General features: G+C 47.3%; 1 long non-coding RNA gene across 1 annotated transcript; it reads right to left on the bottom strand.

Moving 5' to 3' along the window:
- Positions 1–1,021: 1,021 nt before the first annotated feature.
- On the bottom strand, positions 1,022–6,943 carry LOC140647456 (uncharacterized). Its single transcript, XR_012040776.1, has 3 exons — positions 6,507–6,943; positions 4,063–4,415; positions 1,022–1,693 (listed from the first exon to the last, which is right to left on the bottom strand). It is a non-coding gene; the product is annotated as an uncharacterized lncRNA (long non-coding RNA).
- Positions 6,944–11,249: the final 4,306 nt, after the last annotated feature.

The raw sequence follows: 11,249 nt of genomic DNA, 5'->3' as shown, positions 1-11,249 counted from the left end.
CAGCCCTCCCTGGCTGCAGCGTGCCCCCTTTCCCACCCGGCACCTTGAGGCAGGCATGCAAACAACCTCCTCTGCACCCCATGAGCTGCCCCTCTGCTTTCCCTGTTATCCTGGGGGGTGTCATCCCTCGGGGCAGGGATGTGGGGGTGTCCTCTCCCCTGGTCCATTGTGCATGGGGAGTAGCTCCTGTTGGGGAGGAGCAAGGGCTGCGCTCGCCCATGATTTCAGGGGGAGCAGACGGAGGCAAGCTCGTCTTGCCTCGCTTGAAGCGCACTGGCACAGTGTGGGCTTGCTTGTTCGTGGGGAAGCAGGAATGTTAATGGGTTTGCTTTCTGCTCGGGAGAGACAGTGGAAAGGAAAAAAAGGCCAGCAGGAGGGAGAGAAAGAAATCCAGTGCAATTACAGGGTGACAAGCAGAGCAGGGGAAAAATCAACATGAAGACAGCATTAGAAAAGAGAGAGACCAAAGAGGAAAAAAGGATCTAATAAGAAATTAAATATAGTGCCTATACTGTGTCCTGGGTTCAGGCTGCGTGGAGGGGAGCTTCGTCCGTAATTCATACAGCAGGCTTCCTTTCAGCTAGGCAAACAGATTCCTTTCTTTTTAAATTGAATAACAGTTTTAAAAACACGGATTGCAATTACAGGCAATAAAAGCTTCCACAAACTCAAGCTTGCCCTGCGGGTTCTGGGGAGGCCAGGCCCAGCAGCAGGGACCCCGAGGTTCTCGCCACTGCCGCCAGACCTCTCCAGGGCTGGCAGCCACCACCACCACCAGGTTTATCACGCTATTTCTCTGCAAATAGCCAAACAAACGTGGCCATCCCCGGGAAGAGGAGGCATCTGTGCCCAGTTGAGTTTCACCTCAGCCAGAGAGGGGACAGAGCTGGTATCAAAACCCCGTGAACAAAGAAGAAAATCAAGTTCCAAATGCTCTGAGTTTTCTGAGTATTTGTAAAAATAAGAGCAATCTTCAGTGTAAAAGCAAAGTAGTCAGTATTTTTATTTTATTTTAACCAAGCTGACATTTATCAGAATATTTTGAGAGTCCCCAACGGTATTAAAACACGTTAAGAAAGTGAGTGTGACAGCGGCAAAATGCAGCATCGTTGAGATGTCCTTACAAGAATGCCTGGTCCCCGAGGGACGCCATGTCGCTCGTGTATACACAACAGCAAATTGAATATTTGGTAGGTGAACTTCCAGATGCTTGAAGTCACTGGGAGGCTTGCTATTGACGTCAGTGGAGCTCGAGTTTCACTCAGTAACTGGTGGCAGACATTGTAAAATATTTTCTAACTGCATTTTGTTGTTAAACATGATCAACTTTTCTCTGTCTATGCATGGCTCCCTTTTGCTCTGTCCCAGTCCATCACATCTGAGCTGCGCCCTGCAGCCTTCACTCCAGAGCAGGGTAACCCTCCCCCTTCCCATGGTGCTGAGTCAGCACTTAACAGGGGCGTTATTGTCCTTCAGTATGCGTTATGCAGATTATTTTACTATGAAAATTCATAATTTGGGAAGAGCATATGGTTCTGATTCAAACTGGAGTCTGCATTTGATCCTGATGTAAACAGACCAGCTTTGGACTCAGAGACTCCCACCATTTGGCAAATAGCAAATATTTCGGATCCCTTCCAGCTCTCCTGGGAGTGTATGGGAGGCTTGCCGTTGATTTCAATAGTAGCAGGCTCTAGTGAAATAGAATATTATAGAAAACAAGATATCCCTGTAATCCTTCAAATTTAGCTGTTCAATGGGAAAAAATCAGAGGCAAATGGAAAGAACTGAGCAGAAAAAGCACCAAAAAACCAGAAGGGGAGAGGCAACAGAGCACGGTAGAAAAGAAGAAAGTGCAGAAAAGTAAGAAAGAAAATCAGCAGGGTAGAAAGGAGGGAAGAGAGAAACACAGGCAGATAATATTTAAAAAAAATACAGGAGAAAAGCAGAACCCCGAGACAGAGCAAAGAACTATATTTTTTGGTGTGGAGAGAGAAAGAAAGAGGAAGTAAGGCAGAGGGAGTCCCAGGTCTGAGGCAGCAAGATGAATGTTAAACATATTTATGCACATGGGTAGTGCACTGACACAGGCCGGGAGTTAAGCACGTACTTAAATACCTTGCAGAGCAGTGACAAAATAAAATATGCAGAGGAGGGAGAAGGTCAGAACGGAAGGAACACAATCCAGCACTTTTAAAGAAAAAGTATCTATAAGAACGAAGGGAATAAAGACATCTCTTCTATCCCTCAGCAGGGAGGAAACAATGGAAGAAAGGGCTCTGTTTTTAGCATAACTATAATAAGAATGTTTCTGATTTCTTTATAGGTGTCCAGACCCCTAAGCTTTATTTGAACCTATATCCCAACAGCAAATAAGTCTTGGGAAGATGGGTTTTATTGAATTAAGAATTGTTCTTAGATTGGTTCTACCTTGAGACTGATAAAGCAAACAAAAATCTTCTGCCTATTTCCTACTTTGTGGTGTTGTGTTGGTGTGTTGTTGGCTCTTGCCAATTGTATCAACCAGAGCTAAGTGCAGCCTCTTGCAAAGAAGTCCCTGGTGGTTTCTTCTGCGCCCACGAGCAGGCTCTGGTGGTGCCTACCCACCAGAGCTGCATGGCACATTCGAAGAGACAATGTGGTGGGCAGCTCTGGTTCCTTTTCTCATATGGGTTAATGGGAAGTGGGTAATCTATGGCTGAGACCACGCAGATTTGCAAGCTGCATGGGATGTTCTGACTACAAATGTGCTCATGAATTTCACAGCCTGTTGGCTTTGTTGAGGACTGCTACAACTGTACAACTGTGCCTTCTCTGCGCTCATGAGAAAAAAGTAGAAAGCATAAGTTCCTTCCTTTTTTGTTTTAAAGCAAACTCAGCCACAGTACATGTTGCCCACCTTTATCAGCAGCTGTGTCATACTTGGTTCTGTATTCTGGAAAAACCTTACCAAACTATATTATAAATTGATTAAGCAGAAACAAATTGTGAGAACCTGGGAACTGCAGGGTACAACCTCCACTGTGCTATTCCACCAAAAAGAATCCAGCTTCCCACTAGTAGCATGAATGTTATTCTTAATAACTGCTTGAAATTTCCACATACTCATAAAATTCCTTTTAAAAAAACTCATTAGAAACACTGCGGAAATGGATTTAAAACACAACAATTTTTCTCCACACCTCTGGGCTGACATTTCTTGGCAGCTGAAATTTCAAGCACTCTCAGAGGAGTTAACAGAAAAGAAAACTAACTCTTTGTATATTCAAAGAGCAAATCCTTATTTCACTGAGACTGTTGCAGTGAAGACCATCTCCATTGGCTTGGAGATGAGGGTACAGACACCCCCTCATCCAACTAATCTGCCTGGCACTTATGAGCCAGGACTCATTAACATTTTAAGTGAGGTCATCTTTCTCTGGAAAAAAAAAACAACAAACCCTTCTCCCTAAACGAAGTCACACCATTCTCTGGGAAACTGACTTCATATTTTTTCCAGTGCTGCCCCTCATGCACAGGAGAAGCTCTTTGTGAACACCCTGAATGTTACCTCATTATTTTTCTTTGTAGTATCAAAACTCCCCTTCACTGTGATGCCTACAGAAAATTTGGCGCAGATTAGACCAATCCCATGGTTTATAATCCTGATCTGCACTCTTTGCTATTCTTTTCCCCGACTCTCTGTATCCATCTGCTGTGTGACTCACAAGTAGACTGACCCATCTCAGGTCAGGACCTTTCTTTTTTTTGGCCTGGTTGCAACTTCTGGATGCTACATCCGTGTGGATATCTAATCAGAATGATCCCAGCTGCCTGGATGGAGTTCCCCCAAAAGCTTAAGTTCTCACCCCAGCATCCTTCAGCCATGAATTGTTAATGCATTGACAAGTTACAGTCAGTTTTTTACACCTTGTTGATATAGTATCACACCAGCAACTAAATCCTAAGGGGAAAAAATAGCAGTTGCTCAAGCTATGTGATAGGAGGAAGAAAACCTCAACAGCAACAACCAAAAAATTGGGCTTTTTGTATTTGTAGTGATGTAATTTCTGTATTACCAACCGTAGTGGAGATGCTGGAGCACAGACTACACTGCTGGGATAAAGCGTGACCGTGGCATTGCCTGTTGGTTCCTGCAGGGGAGAAAGAGCTCTTACTCCCACTGTTGGTAAAAAGGGAAAAGTACTGCTCCAGACAGCTTCATTGGCGTATGCCATCGACCCACAGTTCCTGCCATTAACACTGGCGCATTTCAGTTCTGGTGGGTGAGGGATCCCAAGGAGGCCTCAAGAGGGACAGGAATTCTTGCTCTGTGCAAGGATCTCGTTTCCGGAATTCCTGGTTAAGGGTCATGGATTGTCTTTCTCTGCCATGAAGACTTCAGCGCAAGAGGTGACACAGATTCGAAGAAAATCCTGCAGAGGAGCAGAGCAAAGATGAGATTGTCTTTTAATGACAGCTGAAGCGGTGGTGGTGGATGTTGCTGGCAAAATGGAGCAATCACATTTTTTCAGGCTCAAGGAAGGTGCTGTTTGCTGTGTGGTGGCTGGTGAACCAGAGGGAGCACAGCCATGCACTGGCTTCTGTACATTTCCACTGGCCACCTAGGGGAGGGACCTAGAGCTGTAATTGCCCATGATCCTGGAAAGAGGTAATGCCTTCCCCTGACATACCGTGTGTTTGCACATCGCTGCCAAGGCTGAGACCTGGCCTCCATTCAGGCACCACACACAGAGGGATCTGACTTGGACGCTCTGAGTCCCTCTCTAGATACGCATCCCTCGTGCATGTTGGTCCATCAAAGATATGAATTCTCCTGTGGGGATTTTGCCGTCTTTCACAATTTTACTGAAAATCTAGCTCAGCTCAGTTTTTAACTTAGGTACCCCAGGTAAGCACCTAAGCCAGAGGTCCTACAAGTGAAAGTGCTTCGGATGGGAGTGTATATTTGGGTTTCCAGTCTGCTGGGTAGACAGACAGCCAGGTTATTTATGAGCAAGATACATACCTATGTGAATCCCCAGAGAAATTAATTTAGCATTGATAGGTCTAAAAAGAGAGGGAAATGGTAGTCAGATTGCTTGTGTTGGAACAGAGGAGACTTGAGCTTGAAAGCCAGGTACCATGAGCATGCAAACATTTTACACAAGGCGAAAACAACGGCAGACTCTCAAGGAGTAAGCAAGTACAGGGACCTTAAAATGGTATAGTTAAGACAATATGCTAGGAGGTAGGAGATGGAAGGGAGAGTTCATGATCTTCTGGAAGAAAAGTTATTTGAGTCTGCATTTTCCACATTCCTGTATGTGCTCTAGGGACTAGACAGTGGGGAAAATGGCCACATTTCTCCCCCTCCATCCGTGTGAGGCCCGCTCTCACAGATGCATTCATAAGGTACCGGTGGGATAGGGCCCAGACTTTGAGACCAATTGAGATCACTCAGTTTATGAATGCCTACAGTGCTTTTTTATTTGTTGGACTGCTCATTATAGCCAAGACATAAAGAGTAATGTGTAAGTCCATACCTCTATGGTGTATGGCTTAGGTATGTAGAAAATTACTGGATGAAAGTGGGGTAGCTAGTTTAGGCAGTTCTACCTTTAGGGTGGCAGCTCAGTGGGAGGTTTAAGGATTTAATTTTTGGCCTTTGGCATATAAATTCTTCTGTGGAGCCTATGTATCGAATATAAAGGCAGACTCAAGGACTTAACAGCCTACACGTTACCCTGACTTTCCTGCTCTGAGCCAAGTAGAGTGAAGTTTAAATTTGCTATATGTAGTCATCATTACACTAAATTTGAGTCCTTTGTGCACATATTAAAGGAACTAAAAGCAAATATTGATAGCCCCAGTGGTAACTAGATGTAAAAGCAAAAACCTTCAGCAACTGATGAAAGACAGGGACATGGATATAACATGGGAAGAAATACACACCGAACTGTAAGAAGAAAAATCCTAGTTGATTGGTTCCTAATGTAGTAAAACAATTCACCCTGGGACTTGTAAAATAACTGTGAGAGCTTAAAGTGATTCAAATTGGCAGTTCCAGCACAGTCCCAGAGGACACGATGCAATAGCCATGTTTAAAACCTATTGCTGAGTTCCTAGGAAGGCCGAGGAGACAGCGCAGAGCCACCACAGGGGTTAGGATGTGGGGGCAGGATGTGCGCTGGGGCTGGGGAGGGATTGCCTCTCTTCTTAACCTCTCTTCTTTGCATCGTTTGCGGGAAGAGTTGAGAAACTTTGTCTCCAGGATGCCCAGCATTGCTGCTCCCTCTGGCCTCCCAGGACCCTTGTACAACTCTTGTGTTTTAAAATTTCTTCCATGTGAAGCTGTACTGGAAACCCCTGCAGTGTTGTAAGTATGGGAACTGTTCTTCAAAAGACCAAAAACATTCAAAATGGAAGGCCCTTTCTATTGTCTCTGCCCACTACAATTAGACATGAGAAAAGAAAGCAGTCTAGGTCTGCAGGCTTTCGCCTGGGGTATCCCAGGAATAACTCACCCCAGCTGTCTTCGCAGATGCTTGAAGGACCATGCACTGGGCCTTCAGTGAGGGCTTACTGCAAGTTTTTCAGTACGGGTCCTCTCACCTATGGCAGACAAATGTGGAGCCAAGTCTGAAAGCACACTCCCATGAATCAGAGAGACTCGACAGTCTGTCTGCAGGGTGCTGAGGATCACAGGATGAGTGTACCCGCAGGATCAGATCTCTGCTTGCTGATTAATTGGTAAGGCTGTGATGTGTCATCCCATCAAACCATGTGGCTTTGATGGGATGGAGAAACCGAGTTTCTCCAACGCTTTTCACAGACCTTAGTTTGTTTCTGGGTTGCCTCTGGGTTTCGTGAGCCTGAAATGCTCCCCGGGATGCACTGACAGAGCGGTGGCTTTGCTCCGGCGCGACTGCCTGGCCCGCGGGCCACATGGACACTGTCTGAGTCCCCCACCTTGCTGCACGTCATGTGACGGGCTGCACGGTACGACACATAACTTCAGTACAGCCCTTTTCTTTCGCTGAACTGTATTAAGCAAACTACCAGGCGCCATGGGATAACGTGTCAGAACTTGACTCTGAAAGCACTCCGCAGGTATTCAAGGAATTATAATAGCTTTGTCAGGTCAGGGTCTGAAAGCTGTTAAGTCTGACATCACTTGATCATTCAAAGTTATGTAATGTTGGTATTATTTTTTATTGCATAGCCTGTTTTTCTCTGCTCAGGTGGAAGCTCTTTGCTCCTTACCTCTGAGGAAGGCTTATTTGTGCCACTGCTAGTCTGCGTGGGCAGAGCTCATGCCCATCTTCTCATGTTCACGGCCCCTTGCAGTGACAGTCCCGGGGGAGCCATGACCTTCATCACAGGAGCAGTGATGAGTAGCCAGCAGTGGCACCATCTTCAAACAGCTGTGCTACTTGCAAATGAATACCCACCCCTAGACTTGTATAATTAAGCAGAAAACTGAGCCGACCACGCAGCACAGCTGCCCCTGTCTGTTCCCCAGCTCTTTGGATACTCATGCACCAAATAAATCAGCTGAGAGTCAACAGAGAGAGATTTTTGTCCCTCATCTCCATACTCACTGGCCAGTGCAGTTTGGGAGGTACGGGATGGATGGTGAAATAGGGAACATAGCTAATATAGCAGTCAGAAGTATGACCGCACTACAGCTCTAATTCAGCTAGTGAGGATATTGCAGCATTACACAGCTTTGTAGCAGAGGTTTCAGTATCAGGTGTTCAGTGTTTCTGGAGGCTTTTCCCAGTACATACCATAACGTTCTATTTTCCTTGCTACCAGTGAGTGACCTGCTTAGCATTAAGCTTGCTTGGGTACATCTGCCTGAGCTGCAGTCATGTTTCCTAACCATATTTCAGATGTAGCCAGAGGGTGCAGGCAGCTAAGGAGAACCTACACCTCTAAGGGTTAGCTCCATGGCACAAGATTTCCCCTGGTTATTCACCGTGTGGTAGCCTCCTCCCTGCTCTGTTCAGAGCTGCACCAGGAGGCACATGCTAGCCCCAGCTTTGAGACAGCATGGAGCAAAGAGGTGTGTCAAAACATGTGGGGCAGTACATGTGGAGGAAGAGCTGATGATGATACACCAGTCTCCTGCACATTCATCCTCACCAAGGCAAATGCTACTTTCCAGCAGTATAAGGATATCAGTTGCAGAATTATTAAAGAAAGAACAGTTCCTTGTGTCTGGGGTGAACAGTTTGGTGGTGGAGATGTCTGCACACGGTGCAGTGTAACACTGTGTAATTAAAGCTTGCATGCTTCCACTCTTCCCATTAAGTTCTGTGGAGCTGGGCTTACAAAAACACCAGCAAGACCCAACCGATTAACAGGAAAGTGATCAAAGTCTTTTTCACGTGGAATGGCAAGCAAAGAAGACGTGTTTCATCAAGGCCAGCTCCAGCCTCTTTGTTTTGCTTCCATCATTATAAATGCAATATTTGTGCAGTACTCACTGCATGTGAACGGAGGCTGCTACCACCTTGAAGGCAGGCCATGCACCTCACGAGTGACTGGGGATGGGTGAGACCTCCCCCAGCCCTTCAGTCCCCAAAAAAGGAAGGGAAGTGAGCTTGACTGAAGGCTAGGCTGCTCTTATTCAATAGATGTGCAGACCGGCCACTTGCTGCTGGGAACTGTGATGCCTGCCCATGCTGCATTTCTCCTCCATGAAAAAAGTTTCCCATCTTGAACATAAAAGGCCAGGCCACTGCCTTGTCCTGCTGCTAGTGTGATGCCTGGGGCAAAGCTGTGTCAGGTTTAACTAGTAAATTATGGATGACAGTGAGTGTTTCAGCAGCTCCACTCCTGAGCACCTTCAGCTCATTCTTACTGACACCTCATTTTGAGAAAGTCTCTTGGCCTCATCCCCCCTCAAAAGAAAGGCTCCAGGCTGGAAGCCCCAGTGAGGGAAAGCAGACACGAAGCTTTCCAGCTCTATTCCCACCTCCTCCAAGCAGCGGTGCACACCACAGTCATCTACCAGCCCCCGTGACGCTCTGGCAGACTCTGCTATTGATGGGTTTGAGGAATTTTTCGTTTCAGATTTTACTCCTTTCACGAGTTGCTTCTCAGGATCTCTCTTGGCTTGCCTTATTACGGCTTCGCCATTAGCTTGCCAGAGCACATGATCACGTCTTTCCTTGTTTGGACGCATTTTTATGACACTGGGGCAAAGAGGTAACTGAGGCATACATTCACCTACCCACCCCTCCTTGCAACCCCCTCTCCGGTAAGGTTCGCATCAGTTACTACCGCTTCTCAAACGCAGACTTTTTTCAGAATCGTGCAATAAAGGGCATGGGGGGGGTTGCTGCAGAAGATGAGTGCATGATACGTTTTTGGAAGCACTGGCTATTCAGTTTCCAGTGCCTGCAGAGACACTTTAGGCTGAAGTCTATACTGTTAGTTTGCTCCCTGTTTCACACTAGGATTCTTGACCCATCAAATCTGGGGTTAAACATTTTGGTGTCTTTGGCAAGGAAAGCCAGGCATGGCTGAAATGATATTTCACTAATCCCACAGGCAACGGAGACAGGATCTGTGCAAGACTGGGCTCCCTTCGCCCAATGCTGTCTCTGATATGAAGTGGCCCACGCAGCCACGTGCATCCTCGAGCCAGGTGCCTGCACACAAATTTTGAGGCCTGCAAAACAGCAGCGTGAGGTGCGAGAAAGGCACCGCGAGGTAAGAAGTGGCTTTCGGAGTCATCCTGCCTCACGTATCTCTGCCATGCACCATTCACATGCAAAGGGGTCACAGTGGCTTTTCCAACCAGCAAGGCCCTTCTGTGCTTCACCACTGAAAATGTGTGAAGAGCCCCATCCCACAGCCAGCCAGCAGCAGAGGCTCTTGACCCTGGGCTCCCGGCTCTGCTGCTCCAGAGGAGCCCTGCCTGGACCTGCCACGCTGGCAATCTGACAGCCAGTGGTTTGGACCTGGCCAGGCCACCTATGCAGTCTTGCCTCCCTCTGTTTTATTTAGCCTAGAGAAGCCTACATGTTATCTTAAAGCCAAAGAAACCTTTTTCATGCATGTCTTTGTGGGGTTTTTTTACAACAGAGTGACCAGGCTAACAAAGGTTAGGCACCCTCATGCAGAGGAGCAGAGGAGGTCTCTGAGGCTTCCATGAGGGCACTGGTAGCTCAAGTTTTGTCCATGGAGAATCAGGGGGTCTCATCAGGAGGTGCTGGTGTGGTCCCTGTGTTGACTACCATTGCAGCTGTCAGTGTCACGGGGGGGAGCAGTCTCACACTGGGTGCAGAAGACCTGGAAGAGCAAGTCCTCCTGCAACAGCTCAGCAGGCAATGGTGGTCCAGACTCCCTCAGACGCAGTGCGAAGTACAGTGGGCTCCAAGGCGTGTTTGGCAGTGGTCAGCAAAAGCGTTCAGTTCATCCTGCAGGACCCTCCCATGCATGGATGGGCTTTGCACCTCAGCAGCATTCAAGCCACCATTGAAAAAGTGCAAGTGGCTTAAGGGGCCTGGCTATTATTGTATGACCAGGTGTAGCCTAGTCACCTTTTGCTCATGTGGATTTTTTTCTGGGTTTTTTTCAGATTTTGCTTGTGGATGATCTGGCTGGCATGTGAGGGAAAGCAAATACATCCTGCTGTTGTTGGAAGACCCCAGGCAGGGGAAGACATGTACATCATAGGTGTTCCCACTGTGTTTCTCCAGCAATAGTCCCACAAAATGGCAAAATGACAGCCCTTCCAAATGGCGTGGCACGGCACGGCACGGCACAGCACGGCACAGCAAGTCAGGGAACATGGATGGCACGCAGATACAAGAATCCTATTAGTTGTTTCCTTGACACAAAGGAGACCGTGCTGGATGAGCACCCACACTGCCTTGTCTGATGTGCAACACTCAGTGGGACAGGATCTTGCAGAATAGGGCTACGGATCTTGACCATCAGCAAGGGCACATCCCATGGTTGCCAAAAGAGTGGTGGAAGACGCAACAGATGCATAGATGCCAAGGGCTGCGCGGCCAGACCTGTGCTAAGGTGCATTCGCACCGCTGCGACATCTCGCTGCAGCTAGCCCGCTGCCGAGGGCTGTGGGAAGGAACCAGCCTGCCCTCCTCATCCAGTGCATGGAAAGACCACTGGTACGCTACTTCTCCTTCTTGCCAATCCTCCAGATAAGGACCATTAAATAGCATATTTCCCTGAAAGTTTGCCCATCCTCAAGCAGACGCTCCTAAAGAACTGAAAAACTCCAAGGC

The sequence above is a fragment of the Ciconia boyciana genome, chromosome 1, assembly GCF_034638445.1.
Source record: "Ciconia boyciana chromosome 1, ASM3463844v1, whole genome shotgun sequence".
Taxonomy (NCBI): Eukaryota; Metazoa; Chordata; class Aves; order Ciconiiformes; family Ciconiidae; genus Ciconia; species Ciconia boyciana.
The sequence above is the reverse complement of the archived record's forward strand: the minus strand, read 5'-3'. Positions and strand labels throughout refer to the sequence as shown.